General features: G+C 40.3%; 1 long non-coding RNA gene across 3 annotated transcripts; it reads left to right on the top strand.

The window, feature by feature from the left end:
* The first annotated feature begins 312 nt into the window (after positions 1-312).
* LOC137665058 (uncharacterized) lies at positions 313-18,833 on the top strand. 3 transcript variants are annotated; one of them, XR_011048436.1, is made up of 5 exons: positions 313-428; positions 2,734-2,942; positions 8,346-8,549; positions 13,116-13,272; positions 18,704-18,833. It is a non-coding gene; the product is annotated as an uncharacterized lncRNA (long non-coding RNA). The 3 variants fall into 3 exon arrangements; XR_011048437.1 differs by lacking the exon at positions 13,116-13,272; XR_011048435.1 differs by lacking the exons at positions 13,116-13,272; positions 18,704-18,833 and having other exon boundaries at positions 8,346-9,970.
* The last annotated feature ends 2,154 nt before the right edge of the window (positions 18,834-20,987 follow it).

Here is a 20,987-nt window from a genome sequence, read left to right as displayed (position 1 = left end):
ATGCTTTGCCCTGGCCTCACCTCAGCTCGGTGGGTGGGGGTGGGAGAATCTCTCGTCGCTGCCGCCGCCTCCTCCGCCTCCTCCTCCCCAGCAGCGACGGTAACTGACGGGCTGGGTGTGCGGCGCGGCTCCTCGCCCAGCGCCCGGCCCCGGCCCCCGCCTCCCGCCCTCGCCGTCCGCCTCCCGCTGCCGGCCCGAGCAGCGCTCGCTCGGCTCTGAGGGGACCCGCGAGCTGCCGCCGCGGCCGCCAGCCTCCCCGCGGCAGCCACTAGGGGAGGAGGCAGCGCGCCTGCGCCGCCGCCGCCGCCGGGCGCGGGGAGCTGCCCGCCGAGGGGGTGACGGGGCAAGGGGGAGGCCTCGCCGCTGCTGCCGGGCCCGGCTAAGCGAGTCCCCAGGCCGGCGATGGGCCGCCTCGGTGCGCAGTTGCTGTGAGTATGGAAACGGCGTTACCGAGCGGCCGGGCGGGGGAAGGAGGGAGGGGGCGGTGCGGCGGAGGAGGCTTGGGGCTGGGGGCGTGAGGGGAGGGGCCGGGAGGGAGAGGGCGGTGGCCGCTGCGTGAGCCGGGAGAGGGCTCGGAGGGAGGCCCGGGGTGGCGGGGGGCAGACGCGGCCGGTGGGCAGCTGAGGTGGGGGCTCCCCGGCTGGCCGGGCGCTGAGGGCCCGGCGGCGGCGCGGGGGGAACGGGGCTGCGCTGGCCGCGGTCCGGCGGGCTGGAAAGCGGCGCCGGGAGGGGATGGCGGGGCGAGGTGCGGTTCAGTGGCCGTGGCGTGTCCATCTTGTGCGGGGGGTAACGCGGAGCGGGCCGGGGGCAGCTGCGAAGGGCTGACCCTGGCAATGGGGGCTTCGCAAGCGCAGCCCGGTCGCCGAGGGACAGCGCTGGAAGCTGTGACAGGGGGAGGCGGCGAACAAAGAGCTGGCGGGGAGTTTCTGGGGGTTTATTCGCATAATGATCTCTTGAGCTGCTTCAGATACTGCGCAGGGCGAAGATAATTGCGTTATGACTGTACCATCAGCAGCGATTGCAAGAACTTCGGTTCTCCTGTTCTCTTAAGCTGCAAAAACTTTGCTTACGGCTTTCTTGTTACTTGGGGGTTGTACAGCCCTACGTTCTCTGCACCAAATGTCAGGTTTTGTCCCTCTCTGCCAAGCCTTGCACTTTTCTTTTTTCTGTTACTTCACTTGCTCATGTTACCAAGCTTAAGTTTATTTTGCTACGCTGCAGCACCTTCTTCTGCTGTTTCTTTCGGATGGAGCACGCTGCCACCATCCTGCTCCAAAAGCCCCGTAAGCCCCAGTGGCGGAGGATCCCTGTGGAGTGGGTGTCGTTGAAGGGACTTTGCCGTTTTGAGGCAGTGTGAATCCCACTGACCTGCTGCTGTTCCACACATCCTTTGCGCTTCTTGTGGCATCCATCTGCTTACCCAGCTTCTATGTAAACTCACAGGCAACAAGGAGGGGAGGGGGATGAGTCCTACCACGCTTTTACCTTTTCTTGCCTGTTTTAGGCTTGGAGGGGACTTGCCGAAACACTTTCCTTGCCTCAGACTGTCAGGGAATGATGTTAGTAGTACAGGTATCTACCAGGCCCCACGTAGAGACAGTAATTGCCAGTCTTCTCTCTTCCTCAGCCTGAGAAAAATATTATCAAGATCTACAATGAATAAATATTGTCAGGATCTACAATGAATAAATAAGGAAGGGAGCTGAATTGGAACCTCAATTCCCTTTATCAAGGCACAACAACAGAGTTTGAAGCAGGGAAAACAATTTCTTAGGCAAGAATTCATTTAAATATGAATTTAAATGTGATCAGATTCATCACGGCACATACTTGGTACAGCCGTGTAACTGATGTAAGTAGTCACAGTCAGTAGTATACAGAAATACTTTGAATCATTTTACCCTCACAGTATCATTTAGGACTGAAACATAACCTGTTCTGCATGTGTAAACAGAGATCATGCCAGGCTGCTCTTCCCATTATGATGATGTGTAAATTATTGCTGTAAGACAAAGTAGGCATTTAGTTTGTGTCTTTAATAGGCTTTCAGGTTGCATCAAATTACTTTTCTAGGTACTGGTATTCTCTTTCTCATCCTACTGAATGGAGCCATGCGATGTTAGGAAACCTTTACTTACAGACCTTCTGTTTCTTGCTTTCATTTCTGTACTCCATATCTTTTGGATTGCTAATTCTTCTGGGTAGGGGCAGAGCCTTACTGACTAGTCTATTGTGAATATTAACAGAAACAAGCAAGGTTCCCAAACAGAACATAGTAAATTACCTAGTCCATTATCACAGTGCATTACATCACTAATTGAATGTCAGCTAAATGTTTCTCCAGGCATTTGACTAAAATAAGCATGAGCTATAGCATACATATAAGAACCACAAATAGTAAATAAGCATGATTATGAAAAATGATATAATTTCTTCCCTTCACCATTAAGCTGCAAATACATGTCTTGTAAATTCAAGCCAAAGGACTCATTCAACTATCCATGCATGTTTCTGTTTAAAGTGTGTCAATTTAAGAAACAAATCAGATTACTTACCTGGTCCAGATTACTTTTATCTAAGACAGAAGACACGGATTGCTGGACTGTTGCTAAGAGGTCTGCCAGAATGCGGTAAAGAAATATGAAAATCTGGAAGAGCTCTATGAACTTATTCTTTTCATGGTCCTGAAAGAGGGCTCTGTCCACTGTTTAGTCATTTCTTTCTTTCCTTTAGGTTATTAACCGATTTTTGAAACTACCGTTATTTTTAATCACTCTTAACTGTCTCAAAGGAAGAAAACGGAATTTGTTACCGCTGCTTACTAGAAACTGAGATAAGCTGCTCTGTAAATGAACGTAGCTCTCACCAGCCAAGGGAGGCCAACTGACAGCACCTAACAAATGCTTGCAACTGCCATGGGATCTCCCACTGCCAACATTCAGGTACGTATAGAAAAGAGACCTCACCACAGCATCAGAAATATTGGGCGCTTTGATTAGCAAGACAGACAAAAAGACTATGCGGCTTAAGTGAAACACGCATGGATGCTTTTTGTAAATACGTGTTGTTGGTTTTTTTTAGTTCTGTGCCAACTGTGGAACTGTCTGTCACAACACAGAACCAAAATATTAAGCATGTACATGGAAAATAAGAATGATGAGAATAAGAACTACAGAAAAATACAAACAGGGTACACTTCACATTTGTCAGTGAGCCTGGTCCCTGTTGGCCATTTACTCTTTACCTTTCCTTTACTTGGGATTTTCATGTTGAGTTCTGCAATACATGGTTACTCAAAGGAGTAAGTAGTCAGATACAAGTTGCATTCAGGGTAGGTTTTGCTGGGAGCAGCTGGTTGAAATAGAAAGGAGATGCACAGAATTCAGGGGAGAACACGCACTCGGAGACACATAGATCCACATGGGCAAAAGTTCCTGGGAGCGTTGGGGTTCTTGAAGCAGCATCACTCGGCCTCAGCCCACCATCTGCTAGATGGACCCTCTGATTGTGCCCGGTCACTTACCTCACATAGATGTAGGAGTCCTTATCTGTATAAAAGGCCATCAGGAAATGAGTGAGATCATTGTGGAAAGACATTGATGCAGGACCCAGATGTGTAGCGGTGGTGGGATCAACCACAAGGCACATGTACAGCAGAAACTGTGGTGCCTTACGAGCTCGGTAGACAATTTGCAGTATTTACGTTGAGGAGATTGTGGCAGAAAGAGCATTTAGGTTCTGTAAGCGCGGTGCTCTTTGGTGCTTTTGAAGCACTCAAAGCTGCATAATCCCTGGGATAAAAAGTGAAGGAAATCAAGGGGGTTTTAAGTTTCTCTGCTTAAGGAAATCTATGTTAGTATTTGTGGTTATATAGGGAGACTGTTGGTTCCAAGCGTATCACATGGCAAATTTCAGCACATAGCAGTCCTGGTGTTCAAATACTGACCTATAGTTTACTGATGCCCAGACAGATCTGAACTTGACTTTCTAAATCACCTATGGACTATTTTTCTATCTTTTTTTTTTTTTTTTTTTAATGACAACTTTAAATAGCAGGTACCTTGACATGATGTAATGTACTGGAAATAATTTTCTTCTGCATACCATTTAAATCTGTAGCAATCAAGCCATAGTCTGTTACCTATTATGATGATAGCTGTGACATGATATCCAGCAAATACAGGTTTTCTCCATAAAATTACATGTTACATGTGTTCTCTGACAAAGTTATTTTTGGATAGTGAGGTTAATAATCTAGAATATTTATATTCTCCAGCATACAAAAAGAATTTACACTGAGGGTAGATCTAAAATTAATCTGAGCATATTTATAAATATAATCACAATATTATATCTTAATGCTAATTCCAGCTTCTTTCTTTTTTTACTTTTTTTTAATGTAGCAATCAATTTATCTTATTTTTTCCCCCTATTTATCTTAACTATTGGGCATTTAGTTTTTGCTATAGTATATCTGTCATGTCATTTAGCTCTTTTTCTCTCTTCTATTTTCCTAGCATCCAAATACCGTACAATATCAACTTCTTCAGTAAGACCTAATATTTGACATGTTTTCAGTCTCAAAATAGGTTAATCCCCTTCTTGAAGTGTTACAAAGTATGTTTTTATCTATCTTTACATCTAGCTCTCGTTAAAATACCACAGTGGGAATTATCCCAGTATAAAGTCTTGAGTGTTGTGTCTGCATACAGAAAAAAACCACCCTCCACACCTTTTGCTCATCTTTTCTCTTATAGAACTTTCTTCTACACGAAGAGAGATTATTGCTAAAAACAGTCTCAATTGTTTACTTCAAGAACATGAACTTTTTGGAGTTCTTATTTCCTCTGTTACTATCTCAATACTTCTTTGTGTCTAGATGGATTTCGTTTCTTCCACCACCTAATCCTGAACCCCTGTTCCTATATGGATAACATTTGTGCTTTTGTGACAATAGAAAAGGAGAATTTCTAAGAAGAGAAAGCTAAGAGTAGTGGGGGTTTTAATGGAAAGAATCAGTTAACTAATATCTAAGTGAGAGAAAGTGAGGAGGATCTGTACCTCTCAGGCAACTCGAGCAGACTTTGAAAGCTGCAAGTGGAACTTAGAATGCTTTAAGCTTCTTTTAAGCTCAGTTATCTTTAAAGCAAACCAACTAATAGGTTGTTTCTTTAAAGCAGATAGTTGCCTGCCTATGCTGAAGGGAGGTTGTCAGCAGCTCTGAAAGGTATTTCAGTGCCTTGTATTGATAAGACATTACCGTTCGGACTTGATTGAGTGCACATAAATATACAGGGATTGACTAAAATCATTCACCGTCCCTGAGGACATTTGGCTACATTTTTGGTAGGTATTTTGGAAACCTGTGTTTTGGTTTAAGTCTGTCATTTTTGGCACGTTTGCTTGAGCACTGGGTTGCAAATGTTTCTTGCTTCTCCCCTGCAGTGAGACACTTCTGTGCTAGATATTAGCCTGAGCAGCGCAGTAAGCAACAGTAAAGCCTTCACACCCTGCAGGTCATTTAAATTGGATGTTGTATAAAGAGTCATATGCAAGGTGGGTTCTGACACCAAGAGACTCCTGCCTGCCATGCCCTCTGCCACCCCTTTTGACTGTTTTCTCTGGCTCAAAAGAATCTGCCAGTCACAGCATCCAGGGACTTACCCTGACTTGTACCTCTGAAGTAACTAGAAGGCAAGTAGCAGCTGCAGTTTGTTTTGAAAAAACACAGGGGGTATGTCTATCTGCTTTTTTATGCTGGAGAAGATGGGGCAACTACCTTCACTTCTTTCAGAAAGCTGACTTCAAAAATTCAAAAGAAAGGCAGAAAAGACACCTGCTTTTTGCTGTTGGACCTAATGTTGACTAGATTAATAACCACCATAGCAGACTGTTATAAGGCCTTTTACTTAAATGGCTACTTCTCAAAACCACAGGAATAGATTTTAAATTTTGTTAGAATTTTATTTTGAACTTCAGTTGATGTCACTTATTAGCAGGGCAGGGGTGTGTGTGGAGGTCATCCTTCATCCTTTAGTTGCACGAAGGGCAATGTGCAGAAGATTTATTGCACATCCATATTTTGAAGTGGGGGTGGACAAAGAAGGGTTTAGAAATCTTGCATATATTCAGAGAATGCGCTATAAACTTTGGAATATTTGAGTCAAATGCCGTAAAATCTCTCTCACATTTATAAAATGAATTGTGTTCCATCTAGACAGGGGTAGCAGCTAGGGAAAAGATTGAGACTCAGAAAAATGAAACTTCTCAGCTCTTCCTCAAGCCTTGAATAATTGAGTTGACTTCATTAAAGCTACCTCAGTTTCTCTGCATCTTAAGTTGTCTTAATTATACATATATCAGAAAAATTATTTCTTTTATCTTTCCTTAAAGCTCTTCTGTCCTACAGAAACCTTGATCAGACAAGCAGCTCTTAAGCAGAGAGTGCTGCTTTTCATGTTGACCGCACCTTCTAGCTGTTTCCCATCTGGTGTTTGTAAACACTTCATGTCTTGTGCTGCTGCTGTTGTTAGCTCCTTGGAAAACAAGCTCTATTTTCTTATGTTTGCACACTGCATCAAAACAACAGGAAATCTGTCCATGACTGTGAATCCTACGCAATGCCAGAACATAGTTTTTCCTTGCTAGAGATCTCAATTAGTGAAACTTATCAGCGGTAAACAATTATGTTGCGAAGTGTAGGACAGTGTAGTTCATATGCACACAGAGTGTGTGTTCAGGTAGTCTTGTCTATGGGGGAGAAGAAGATGAGAGAGAGAGCAAAGGAGGGAGCTGGGCTGAGTGTGTGAGAGAGGGGACAGGAGGGGGTAGAGGAGCTAGTCAGAAGGTGCACAGGTTACAAACTGCAGTGTGTATTTTTGGCTCATGCCTTTGCAAAACTAGTTGAAGTTGTCTTCTGGAACTGCTCTGTCCCTAGAATACTTTTCTCTTCCTAACCAAAGGAGGGCTTACAGAGAAGGATTAATATCCAGATCCTAATAACTGTCTGTCACGGTTTAAAGCTGGGCCAGCTATTAAACCTGTGGCAGACGCTCTCTGTTAACCCTCTCCCCCCCCACCCTAAGGGAAAGGGAAAAGGGAGAAAGACTTACGGGTTAGAAAGTTAAAACAGTTTTAATAAACTATAATAATGAAAAAGAGTACAATAATAATAATAGAATAATAGAAATAATCAAATATATACAAAACCAAGATCGAGAGCTTGGAAATCCTCCTCAGGCAGAGGGGAAAATGCAGTAGCTCCCCCTGCCATCACACCTGCAGGCTTTTAACTGGAGAATTGGCAAAGCTGGTACCAATCAATGGAAGACAGGAGGGCCCCTCCCTCCTGGGTCCCACCTCCAGGAGGCAGTGGGTTAGTGATAAATAGGAAAGTGAGAATGATGTGTATGGGATGGAATACCTCATTGGTTAATCTTGTGTCACCTGCCCTGTCTGCTTCTCCCTGCTTCTCCCTGCAGGTGCGACCCCCCTTCGGCTCTTCACTCGTAAGCAGTGAGGAATTTAGCAGTGACTTTGGTTTCTTTAAGACTAATTGGCCTGGTTTGGGCCAAACCAGGACACTGTCACAGAGTAAGAATGACTCTCTTCAAACTTTTCAGTCTGAGGGACAGAAGAGTTTTCTGTGCTGCCATGGCTCCAAATGCAGTTCATTAAGTGTTCCTCTGCTGAAGAAAACAGCCAATGGATTTGCTTCACTTCAGGGAAATTACTGTCCTCAACCTTCTGCTTTTTTGATTATTACACCCTGTTGTGCTTTCTATACATACGAGGTGGGATGGAAAGCTGTCTGGTGCTTGATCATCCATGTGAAAATTGCTGGATTCCTCCACTGAATCATAGTACTTCTCTGCAATGTCATTTAAGAGCATTAGGCTAAATTTTGATCTTTTCTCAGGCCTTATTATACAAACTCCTGTTGTCTTTATGAGACTTTTAGTAGACAAAACATGACGGGAATATCCATATCTGACATTGCATCTTGGTAATCTAGAGGTAACTAGCTGTAGAATGTTTGGTCTACAAGAAAAACAAAACTGTTTTTATTAACCTTTGGTTTTGTTTATAATTTCTGGTTTGCACTACATTAAAGATTCTCCGTACTTAGTTAAGGTTTAAAACAGATACTTGTGATGTATTTTACTTGCTAAACATTTTTTGTCAGAAGAAATGCAATCACTTAAATATATTTTCTATCCAATGGGCACAAAGCAGCGGTGAGATAGAATCAAGATTTGTTTTAGACACAATAATGTTTACAGAAATTACCTCCCACATCATAAACTATGTAAAATTTCTAATTTCTCTTTCTTTTCTATTGACAGAAGCCCAAGATGATGCATCTTTCCATTAACATCTGTAAAAATGCACAAAAGACTTAACTAAAACACGGCCTGAGGAAAGTTAATGAGGTTGTTAGTAGTCTGCGTCACAAATGAAAAGAGTATGGATTATTCTGGTCTTTTCCTTCAGGCCTTCATGAATCATGAAAATGACAGAAAGTTGGTTTTTCTAAAGGAGCAGCAGCTGTAAGTAAAACAGAGCAGAAAAATAATGAAAAAAACAAAATAAAGGAAAGCCGATGACACGAGCTACTACTGGTTGTGACCAAGTTGTTGCAAACTGAAATTTTCTTGCGTCGTAATGGACCTTTTGACCTAATTTATGGAGTCTTTCTTGTTAATTAACTTTTTTAGAAAGGTCAAACCTTTTTTCTTCTAAAAATCACGTACTTCAACTACGAAATCTTTTATCATCTAGAGTAGCAATACAGCAACATAAAATTAAGGTTTTTTGATTATGAACAAATTAATAAATCATGAACAATAAGCCTGGAGTATTTCACACCCCTGTCCTCAGTTTTCATTGATAGTTACAGGATGATATAAAGAATGCCTTTTTGTGTTTGTCTGTTTGTCATGACCAGTGTGAATATGAAGGCAGGCAGTTATCTAGCCACAGGCTCATCCACTTCCAGTTTGGAAAGGGATGTATTTTCAAACAGAAAGAAAATGACATTCCAAAAATCCACATGGACCTGTTAATTGTGAGAGAGGTATGAGAAATGTGAGAAGAAGGCTCCATGTAAAATGAGCATGCCACATTTAGATAAAAACCTTGATTTCACTATGAAAAATTCTGTGCACATTCAAATTGAATTATGCAGCTTATTACTTCTGGAAATGGTTGCACCTCTGGATCGATCAGGTCAAGAGTTACGTAAGGCCTTACATGCCTTACATAAAGCACATCTCAAATGGGAATGACTCTGCCAGAGGATTTATATTTTCAAAGCATTCTTCATATTTGAATGACAGTTGAATGAACCATCCCTTAAAAAAAAAAAAAGAAAGAAAACAGAGAATGCTTTTTCATTAAATTAATGAAGCTGCTCAGAAATATTGAAGAAACATCTAGCAACCTATAATGATCATAGGGCTTGCAATAATGTGTTGTGGGGGGAAAATACTACCACTATCCTATTTTGGAAATTTCTCTGACAGGGTACTAAGATCCATTGCATTTCATGATTTCTTCATGTGAACTACATAAAATACTTTGTAAACACTGAGTAATTCCCATAACAGAATTTTGGCAAATTAAATCAAAACAGGTTGCTATGACAGTTCCCACAAATATTTCTATTTTAGCTTTGTTTTGTGTTATAAATATGTCAAGATGAAGCCATTTCTGTCAAAACAGAAGTTTTTCCTCTTGGGAAAATTTTCCAGGCATTTTTTCAATGCCCTAATTTTCAGTATTTGTCAAAGTCAAGATCAAGGCTAATTTCAAATGCTCCAACTTACATCTGCATAATCGTAAACCCACGAGAACATAGCTTTAGTCTTATAAATGAGTAACGTCATTACTAACAGTGTTGTTAGTTTAATTGACTTTGTTTACTGCTCTGTATAACAAGTGACTGAAAAATAAATGACACTTAACATTGGCTAAATAGTTTCTAGTGGTTTCTGAAATGGACGTCAATGGTATAGGTACAACCCATTGCCAGAAAAGGTTAACAGTTCTGGGTTTTGTTCCAGTAGTACAATGCAGAGTGAAATCTAAGTGGATGCAGGGAATTGCATCTAGTCCTTTGTAAATAAGGAACATGAGGAACACTTTTAATATTGGTGCGGGTGGACCACTGTAAGTGTTAGCTGATATTGCAAGTAAGGTTACATTAAAAAAAAAAAAAAAAAAAAAAGTGTCTTTCTGTGTCAGTGCATTTACAACAGGATAAAGTTGTCTGAGTTTTTATGAGCGATAGTGTTTACCACATTGGGAGTTGAGTCCTCATGTTCAGATGTATAGAAAGGACTGAGTATTTTCAGGTTTTAGACTTTTTGACATCAGAACATAAGAACTGTAGGTTGGAGAAGGAGTTGCCAAAGATAGAGTTCAATTGTGTGGGGCAATAAAGTTGATAAATTACTGTTAAAGATATTTGTTTAATTAAAATTCATAGATACGCCTCCCTAAAATTAACCCAGATGTGTTCTCTACACGTGGGTTAATCATGGGTTTTAATGCCATGGGATATTTTTGTATTATCAATTGATTGTATCTCCTAAGACTGGCTGACATCTATGTTGGTTTATGCCACAGTCTCTCAAAATGTGATCCAAGAACTACAACATGGCAGCAATATATGCTTGAGTTCTGTCAAGAAATTAGAAATAATTTGATTAATGGCAGCTTATTTCTTGTACTCTGAGGTTGCTAAGAAAGAAGGAAAAGGGAATATCCCAAAGCAAGGAACCAGATAACCAGAAAGTGTATTGAAAAAGAAGGGGGAGACAGGCAGAGGGTATAATATTCTGAAAAAGCAGGTAGAAAAGAGTTGATTTAAGAATGATGAGCTGAGCAACTGCAGGAGCCAGTGTCACCTGTATTTTTCAGTGCATGTTGAAAGGTATTGTGCTTGAAGGGGTGGAACACAGACTTTTCACTTGTTCTTTTCTCCCCCAAACTGCAGAGTAGTCTCAGAGATGTTAAGCAGTTGGGGATGGAAGAGAAAGTTGGTCCCTGTAACTGTATATGACATGTTATGTAGTCCTATGAAAAATGTTTCTTATCATTAAATGTTAGAGAAACTCCTGATTTGTTTTTTTTTAATATTCAAACTCTAGCTAGCTTCACTCTTTCCTCCCCTCCACAAGTGCTGACATTAATAGGACTTTTACAGTTGACTTGCAAGGAGCAGGACACATTTATTTTATGCTCTTATTTTAATGTTTCAATGTTTTTGTCCTGTTAGCAGGTTATAAATGCATATGATGTGGGAGAGCTTGGAGTAATAGGGAATAAAATGGAAAGTGCTCCTGGGAAATTGGTTATTTGTATAAAGCTGATGAGAAAACAAGTGCTTTATGTGAGGGCTCTGACTCTGTTAAAGGACATTTTGCTCGAGGACAGAATACTTGTTGGCACACACATTTAGGTGTGTCTGTTATTACACTACTTTGTACTGTGCACAAAAAAACAGTGTCTATCAGATGCTTTTATTATGTCTTTGCTATTCATGTCAGCATGTATTGGGATTATACAGACAAATTGATTCTGTGAATGCTTATGTCCAAAGAAGCCTTCTGCTGTCACTCAGAGCCGTCATGCATTCAGGCAGGTTCTAGGCACAGAGAAACCGTGTAAAACTGGGAGCCAGCATGTATAACTCGACTTGTTTAAAGGCTCAACAGGTGTAAAGTTACGTAGCAGTAAAAAGGACACGAGAACTAAGAATATCTGTAATTGCTACACTAGCTATGAACGTGTTTGAGGGAGCAATCATAGAGATATACTCATCATAAGAGCAAACGACAAAATAAAGATGTTCAAGACGATGCAGAAAGGGAAAAAAAAGCAACCTTACTGTTCAGCATCTGATTTTCTGAAAGTCAATGGCCAGTCCAGGCCGTCCCATGAAGGGTGCTCAAGCTGTACATCACCGATACGTTCTCAACTTACCTAACAGTAAAAAGCTGTCAGAGTAGCTCAAATCTGTGATTTCTTTTACTCTGGAAATGTTTTTGAAATCTTACTAATGATTTAAGAAAAAGATATGCAAACAATCATAAAAGATGAGCATTATTTAAAAGTAAATGCGGGTGTTGTGCCTTGGCCCATTTAGAATATTAAGCAGCATACTGCATTAAAGTATTGAGTAAATATTTTCATTATTTACTGAGTGGCCAAAGATAACTTAAGTGCCTTTTAGGTAGTGTGTAATAACACCTCTTTCCCAAAAGTGAGTCAAGGCTTATGTAGCCTGCATTTACAACATAAGTCCCTCTTAAAAAAATTCCTAACCGTACAGAAGGAGCTAAGACAACAAAGGGTCCAAATCCTGTATGTCTTAAGTATCTCCTTTGACCTTGATATGCCTAAACCTGGAGCAACAGCCACAGGATGTGGTCTAGTATATATTAATGACAAATTATCCTGAGCTCTTTTTGTCTTCAGTGCTGTAAAAGCACCATGATGACATATACTGGCTCCTTGGTCTGCCTCCAGATTAAATTCCCTCTTTCACATGACAAGAACAACAGGGAGCCTCTGGTGACAGGAGGGAGGCTGCCAGGTTACTGCCCACAACACAAGATTGTGTGAGAAGGAGCAGCATGATTTGAATTTGACATAACGAAGGACCTAATGCTAATAACAGTGGTGAAAAGGGAAAGAGTGAGCAAAGGTTGTTATCACAAGATCTTCTATTCGTTCAGTTAAGACCTTAATTGTTGTACCTTTTGTTAGATGCAGGGAATCATAAAGGTGTAAATTACAAGACAGTTTGATGAGTTATAGCTGTGTGGACATCCGATTTAAGCTGAAACTGTAAATTAAGATATTGAGCAAATAAGCTTTAATACTATCGTATTATGCATCTCGCCTCTCCCTCCCAGAGTTTTTTGTAATGTGATTTCCAAACAGTATGTTTCAGGAAGAATGTTTTCTTAGTAAGCAAACATTTAGGTATTCCAATACATTCTAATACACTGAGGACTTTTATTTTATAACAATCTTTCTTTTTCTTTATAAGGTGGCAGTGGGTATCTCGGGAAAAATTGCCTGATCTCTCTCTGTTTTATCTCCAGATTCTGCCTGAAAACTGTATCATTATAAATTATAATGAAACTCAAAAAGTGACCAGAATAGTAATTGAAAGAACATTTGGCATCTTCAAAATGAGACTTAGATAAATGTGGTGGAACAGAACTAAACTGCCCTTCAAGAAGGTTCAGAGTAGTCCTGGTAGGTGTATGTTGTGTAATACAGCCATTAAATATGGTTCATCTGTAAAGACGAAAAGGAAGCAATTTAATGAGTCGATCCAAATTACTGAAGTAAATGACCATAATGATGTACACTTGGAAAATTATGTCACGATAGGACAGAGGAAATTAAAAATAAGGTGATAGCTATCTGGCACCAAAGTGTAAGGTGAAGTAAAACTGATGCCTTTATTCTGAAGCAGTGCGATAGTAATGGAGTGCTCAGACGTGGGACTGCAGCGCAGGAGAGGAGGTGCTGTTTCTGGCTGTTATGCAGACCTCCCGCGTGTTGGCTCGTATGTGCCTTCTGAGCCTCCTGTGTCTTTACATTTCATCCCAGAACCATTTTAGTGTCAGTGAAATGGAAATTAGAAATACCGTCTTTCCAATGCTGAAGGAAAAGTGGGCTGCAGACCAGTAGACTACAGTTTCAGGCGATAAATGGATTCCAAGTTCTTTACTTCTCATGCCGAACAGCAGGACTGGGGACTGCTCCCCTTCCCCTCACCTCCTGCAGTCAGCTCAGTGAACGAGGAGGCTCTACCAAATGCTATAAAATTAGGTTCCTGCTTTTTTTTTTTTTAATTTTGGTCTGCATAAGTCCCAAAATTATGCATTTCTGTATGCATATGCACAGGTTCAGCTACAGCAGGACAGGCAGTTCCAACAGTTCCAACAGCACTTCCAGCTTTGTGCCCACTCCTTGAAGTGGGAACTGTGGGTTTGAAATCCCTCAGACAGACTGGCCTCCAATCCAGATCTTCTTCCCAAGCTCTTAAAAACCAGGTTAGCTTGGCTCTGCCCCTTGCCTGGGCTTACCAAGGAAAAGAGCTGTGACTGCTGCTTTTTGTCCTACCCATCCTGTGCTGGGACACACCCGTCAGGTCAGATTCCTCGGGTGGTCCGAAGGTGCATTTCTCATTTGCACGTAGCCATGGGCTGCAAATAGCCACTGATGCAATCAAGGTGATCATGTTTTGTGCAGTGTGGGAGAAATTTAGGTGGTTTAGTAAGTTCTCTCGGGGGAGGATGTATGTACTTACAGCTCTTAGGAACCAAAGTAGTAAGGCTATAGCAATATCCTTCTTTAGGAACTGAGTCTTACAATCAAACACCTAAAGCACCAAAATTCTTTATCACCTCTTTCCTTGCCAAATTCTTCATGGTTCTGTAGGGGCAAAGACCCTTTCCCAGACAAAAACCTGTACTAATGTGAATGGGGGACATCATTTTTTGCACTGCAAATTTAAATAGAGGAAAGAAAAAGTTTTGAGCCATAGACTTTTCTGTATTTGTAAAAATCAACTCAAAATTATTTAATTATGAAAGACCCTAAGGTAGGCAAATTATTGCAGCTTTTCTAGGAAAGCTCATGTTAAAAGGATCAAAATATTCAGTTGTTTATGCATAAAGTGCAATAACCTCTTCCATGAATAGTATTAAAAGACTTATCTTTCTGTGGATTTCTGTGCTATATTTTCTATACATGCTCCTCAAAATCTTAATGTATCCTCAGCTTTTATTGTGCCCAGGTTTTTGACTCCCTCATTACAAGAAATGGCACATGCTACATAAAGCTTTGCCTATGCCAATTGTCCTGCTAAGACACATATGCTGTCAGACCAGCTGGCTGTTGGCAAACAGCAGAGGTAAATGTCAAGTTCTTGCCTGTCCCTCTACTATGAGGGCAGCACAAAACTATTTCTCTATAAATGGCACAGTATAACTATAGTCACTGATTCGGTTTTGGTTAGATGGTTTACAATATTGCAGAAAGTAATCAGCAATAAGAGGGTCAGAAACATACACAGAAAGAAGGAAGCACACTGCACTTAATTTCTCGTGAGAAATTTTTTGTTTTTTGTTTTAATTGTGTTTTCCCAACTTAATCCAAGTGATGTTACACAAGAACTGATGAACAGTCTTCAGAGCTAATGGTTTTTTTCCTCTGTCTTTAAAAATGTATTGATTTCTTACTAATGAAAAACAAAGGGCCAGATCATCAGATGGGAGAAAGCTGTAAAGAGACCAATTTGTACCAGATTTATATCTGACACTTGTTAGTTCTGATCTGCTTATATGCCCCCAGGTTTGAAAGGAAAGAAATCCTCCTATGTGATTTAGTCAAAGGATCAATTTGACCTCCTCCTCCACCAGTCCCATTTTGGAGTTTTTAGCCGAATTAGGGCTATCAGCAAAGTGAGAGGATTATGGCATAGTGGGGGAGTTGTGCTCTGACATTTTGGGGGGTCGTAGGCAGCTGCAGGGTGAGCAAAGACATGTTACTGCAGGATTAATTGTGGTTCATAAACCCGAGATAGAAAATGTGTTGAAAATGTTGCTTGTAGGAAAAGAGCGAGGAGCGTTCTTGCTCCTGTGGACTGGATGGGCTGTACAAGACATTCAGAATAAACGTGGCTGTTGAGCAGCTAGTGACACTACATGAAAAGAGCTTTAGCAGGGGAACAAAAGCGATACTGTTTTATCTTTACTGCTGATTAAAGTCTGTAACTAACGTATCGACTTATTATGCACATTTTAAACAAAAATCTGCAAGATGTCACAAGCAAGAAAAACAAGTCACAGGGTGCAAGGCAAAGCTTTCCTCCAAGGCACTGATGTTAAATCAGCCTGCTGTTCCTGTCCCTCTCTCACAATGACTGCAGTGTCATCTGAGTTGTGGACTTGCTGCATTGTGCCAAACAGTTGCCATAATACAGCTGTTTAACACTTTCCTGTGCTCAGCTGGGCCATGATAAGTACTAAATCTGGAGTAGATTAGGTGATAGAAGGTTTTTTAGCTTATAGTACCTTCCAATGAAAGGTAAGTTCATCCTGAAATAACTCGCCATACTCAACATCCTCTCCAAATATGAAAAAATCAAAACAGAAGACCAGACATAAAAAATTGAAAACAGAATGCCATAGGGAAAATAATCAATGACATACTGTTAAAGAAAGTCACTCTGTGGAAAGGATTTAGTATAGCAAAAATCTGTCATACTCTTAAACAGGGTAGTACATAACAGATAAGGAGATCCAGAGAAACTGGAGAGAGGTTTACTCAGAATTAAATGATGATGAAATATCTGTACATTCCATCCATCACTGACTATGTGAAAGAACATTTGATTCGGCAAATTATAGAGAGGCCTAACCCTCCAGCTTTTACAGAGAAAAAAAAAAGAACAGGTTATACAACCTTGAAAATTTCCAATTTTTCTTTTGTGTACACAGAAGCAAAATGATGTGTGGCTTTTTTTGAATACAAGGGTGTTTCTGAACAGCTAGTCATTAAAAATATCAGTTGTTTTCTCCTGGAATGAACAGTTTCCAAATATACCAAGAAAATGTGTTTTATTTAAAAATGTATCTATTTAAAGATAAAACTGCAGATTCAGATCCCTACGTGCAAGTGGCTTCAGACCTACGCTGCCAAACTTAGAATCATAGAATCGTTTTGGTTGAAAAGGACCTTTAAGACCATCAAGTCCAACCGTTAACCCAGCACTGCCAAACCCACCACTAACCCATGTCCCTCAGCACCACACCTACACGGCTTTTAAATCCCTCCAGGGATGGGGACTCCACCACTGCCCTGGGCAGCCTGTTCCAGTGCTTGACAACCCTTTCAGTGAAGAAATTGTTCCTGATCTCCAACCTAAACCTATCCTGGCACAACTTGAGTCCGTTTCCTCTCGTCCTATCATTTGTTACCTGGGAGAAGAGACCGACCCCCACCTCACTACACCCTCCTTTCAGGCAGTTGTAGAGAGCGAGAAGGTCTCCCCTGAGCCTCCTTTTTCTCCAGACTAAACACCCCCAGTTCCCTCAGCCGCTCCTCATCAGACTTGTGCTCCCCACAACTTGAACCTGTTCTTACAGTTGTAGTCCAAACTTCTATCTCAAACTATCTCTTTTTCCATCCATAACACTGACCCTCAGTGAAGTCTTTTCTACCCTTGTCCATTTCGTATTTCTCTGTTCATGTTTATTAACTCTTTTTTATGTAAGTCCTTTTCAAAATCATCTTTCTTTACTAGTTTTCCACCAAAGCATTTAGATTATGACATCTGGCAACAGAACCCTCACTAGAACAGGCAACTACAAAGTACCACCTAATTTTGTCAGTTTTCAGTCTCATTCACAAAATAGCAATGATCTTGAATTTTAAGTTATCCCACAGGCAGACCTTTGAACCTTAGCCAAAAGTTAGTCCTAACCCAAGCGTTTTTTTCCTTGGTCCAAGCTGTAATGTAGTGTTCTGATCCAAGAGGAAAGTACTGAGCCTTACAACTACAGCATGATATTTCTTCAAGTATGTGCCCTTGTTCTGTGAAAGAAGTGAGGCAACAGAGATAAGTTTGATTCTCTTTCAGTCTAGGACAGCTTATGTCAAATTAACGTGCATTTGTTATGGATGCACACACAGGGACAGTAAACCACAATTCTGTCATACGTGGTTACATGCTACGAACTTGGTAACTTCACCATGAAGCTTTGCTAGATATCTAAGAAATTGAAAGTTAACCAGCAGAACATCTACTAAATGTGTCTGTATAACATGCTTCCCTAAAGAGTATCTTCAAGATTGAAAGTCTGATTAGTCTTTGCTCAATCTGACATGAAGCTGGGTTGATTGAAATTGCTTTTTAATCTGAATAAAGGCTATGATACGAGAGCAATGTTGTAGCAAAGGCATTTTAGGGGAACATCAGAAGAGCATCACCTCAAAGGAACTGCCAATTATTTTTTCCTCTTCTGCAATGTACGAAGTTCAAGACAAAAGTTAGGGAACTTGAATCAGGTTGTAACATTTCCAAAATGCATGGCTAAGCAAGAAATGTCATTCACTCAAGCCATCATCGAAATATTTCTAATCACATCCCTGACTACATTACCGTATACCTTTTAAGTACTGGTTTTAAAATTACAACACTTGGCTCAAAATTGATTCCTTATTTTTGGGCAATTCTTCCTATCAGCTTGAACTAACAGTGCTTAATCAGATGATAAGTTTTCACACAGAATTGCTGATTATAGTCCCAAACCTGCAAAGTGCTGCAGGATCAGAGGAGGATCAGAGGGGGAGGGGGAAAAAAAAAATTAGCAGAATCACTTCATTCTATAATTCAGCTAGTAATAATTGGTGCAGTTATTTTACATGATATCCTAAGGATATACTGAATGTCTGTGTCCTTTGTGTGGTATCAGGAAAGGACACTGCAAATCCTAAATGAAAATAGGCCAGAAATTTGAGATCATTGCTCCCCACCAGCATTTCTGGCACTGAATGGCACATTCCCATAGAGCTAGAAAGTCCTGAGTCTGCAGAACACATCGTACACTTCAGCTGAGGAGCATAGGAGACAAATCTAATGTTGTGTCATTATCTTTTGCTTCTGAAATAGTCAGTTTGGCTGTGATGGCATGAAGAAGCTAACCATTCCAGAAGCCTACAACAACTTTGCAGTGTCCTGTTCCCTCATACGGCCCAGGAGTGGGTGCAGAGCATGAATAGCTTTGGATAGATGTGACCTGTGAGAGCAAATCTTGACCCAATGGGAAGATTGTTTTTCCAAATGTTAAATAAATAAATAAATAAATAAATAAATAAATGTATTCTACCCATTTTTTATCTGGCTGCACTGGATACCTAGATAGATAGTGGGTTGCTCCTTGGTTGGCTGTCTTGTTTTCTCTTCTGTGCACATCTCCCAACATCAGCCATGGGCAATCAACTCAATAGTCCTCAAGTAACTGCGCACTTGTGCTGAAGAGAGTTTGCTTTTGATACCCATTTAAAGCGTACCAAAAGGTGAATTTTCCTGTCCAAAGCTTCTCTAGCATTTTTCATACCTTGAAGCTGACACCTTAACTAAATGTTCTGATATTGTCTTGCTAAAGGTTTAAACTAATGGGTATAGATAAATCCTTTAAGGAATATGTAATCTCTTGCCAACATTCTTGGCAAAATTTATGTTCTTGTTAATAGTTATGTACTTATACATTACACAAGCCTTAAGTGCTTCCACTTGGCTATATAAATACGATTATTTTATTAATGTGAATATTTCTGTTCAATACCTTTGCTGTGAGATACCTGATCTAAGTATAATTCTGGAAAGGACAGGAAAGGTAAGTGATTTCCGTCCCTTACTGAAATTTGGTTTGGACTATAAATAAAAAGTCCATACTAAGGTCCAGACTTTTTTTGTGGCAGGTGTTCCACAAACACTACATGGAGACATCATTGCCCAGCAAACTTTACAGATTAAGATGCGAACACCTGAAACAGGACATGAAGGCTGAATTTAAACATAAATTAACATAGCAAAGAAGTATTACAATGTTTTCTGTTCCATTTACATTTCTGAGTATGGGAAATTTTTTCTATCAAATCTTTTTGATGAAAAAAAGAAGCTGACTCATGTCAACCAAAATATGTGCGTACTGTTTGAAAAAAGGAAAAAGCTATAAAAAATAATTTTTAAATAAAAACAATGTTTCAAAACATCAATTCCTTTATAATAAAAAAATGGAGCTGAGAAACAATTCGAATTACTTTGTTTAGGGTCAAGCAAATACTTTTTCAAATCAAAATAATTTCATCTTTCTTTTCGTTTTTGCCAGACTGACTAGAAATGAAAGTAAAATGAATTATCAAAAGAAAATATTGGAGTTTTTTTATTTCATTTCAGTCAGCAGAAAATAACAAATATTAAATCAGGTATTCATGCATTTGTAGTGTTTTTTGTTGTGGCTAATGCAAGGGTAGAGGTTGGAAGTAAACAAGTAGCAAAAAAAAGGAAGATGTGAGTAGGTTACATGAGAGAGATGAGCTGTAAATCAGGATTTGAAGAAAGATAAGGTAACGGATGTTTGGGTTTCATTATGGAGCTTTTCCTATGTTTGAAGAGTAGAATCCAAGGGAAGGTGTGGATATACAGGGTAAGTTGACAGCTGGGCAGTAAAGTCTGAGAATATTGGGAAAGGTCAGCATCCTGACAGGTTAATGGGTCAAACAAACTGGAGCTGGATAATGAAGGGGTTTGACTTAAAGACAAGAAGCTATTATTTGATATAGATGTGCAAATGAAGCTTGCATCTGAGTTATTCTAATATTTGGCAAGCTCGCCCATGTAAGAAATGAAAATACAAAGTGTTATGGATTTAAACGTGCCCCATTTGTTTTCTTCACTTACTCCAGTTTTGCTGCCAAAAACCCCAGTGGTGTTATACTACCCAGGTTGGTATATCAGGCGTACAGTTTGAACTGGCTTTTCAAAGTAGTTCTTATTTGCCAGAGGGGAAAAAATTTTAAAAAAAAAGAAAAATCATATTTCCAGGACTGTTTCTATGGTACTAGAAAAGTACAGTGTAATCTGTCTGTTATTTCCCACTGCCACCAAGGTCACACCTATTTGGCAAAAAGCCTAAATTAGAGGCTATTTTACCTCCCATATTTTAGCTCTTCAGAGTTAAACATTGTTTTGCTATTGTGTGGACAAAGATTACAGTGTTTAAACACCATGTTCACCCCCAGATTATTTATTTGTCTTTATTACAGTAAATTATATATTGATCTTTACTACAGTAGCATCTAACATGATGTTTAGCATCCGTACTCTATCATGCAGGGCTCTGCACAGCTATGAGAGAAGAATGCTGTCTAGGTAATATAGCATAAATGGA

The sequence above is a fragment of the Nyctibius grandis genome, chromosome 6, assembly GCF_013368605.1.
Source record: "Nyctibius grandis isolate bNycGra1 chromosome 6, bNycGra1.pri, whole genome shotgun sequence".
In the NCBI taxonomy this organism is placed as follows: domain Eukaryota; kingdom Metazoa; phylum Chordata; class Aves; order Nyctibiiformes; family Nyctibiidae; genus Nyctibius; species Nyctibius grandis.
The sequence above is the reverse complement of the archived record's forward strand: the minus strand, read 5'-3'. Positions and strand labels throughout refer to the sequence as shown.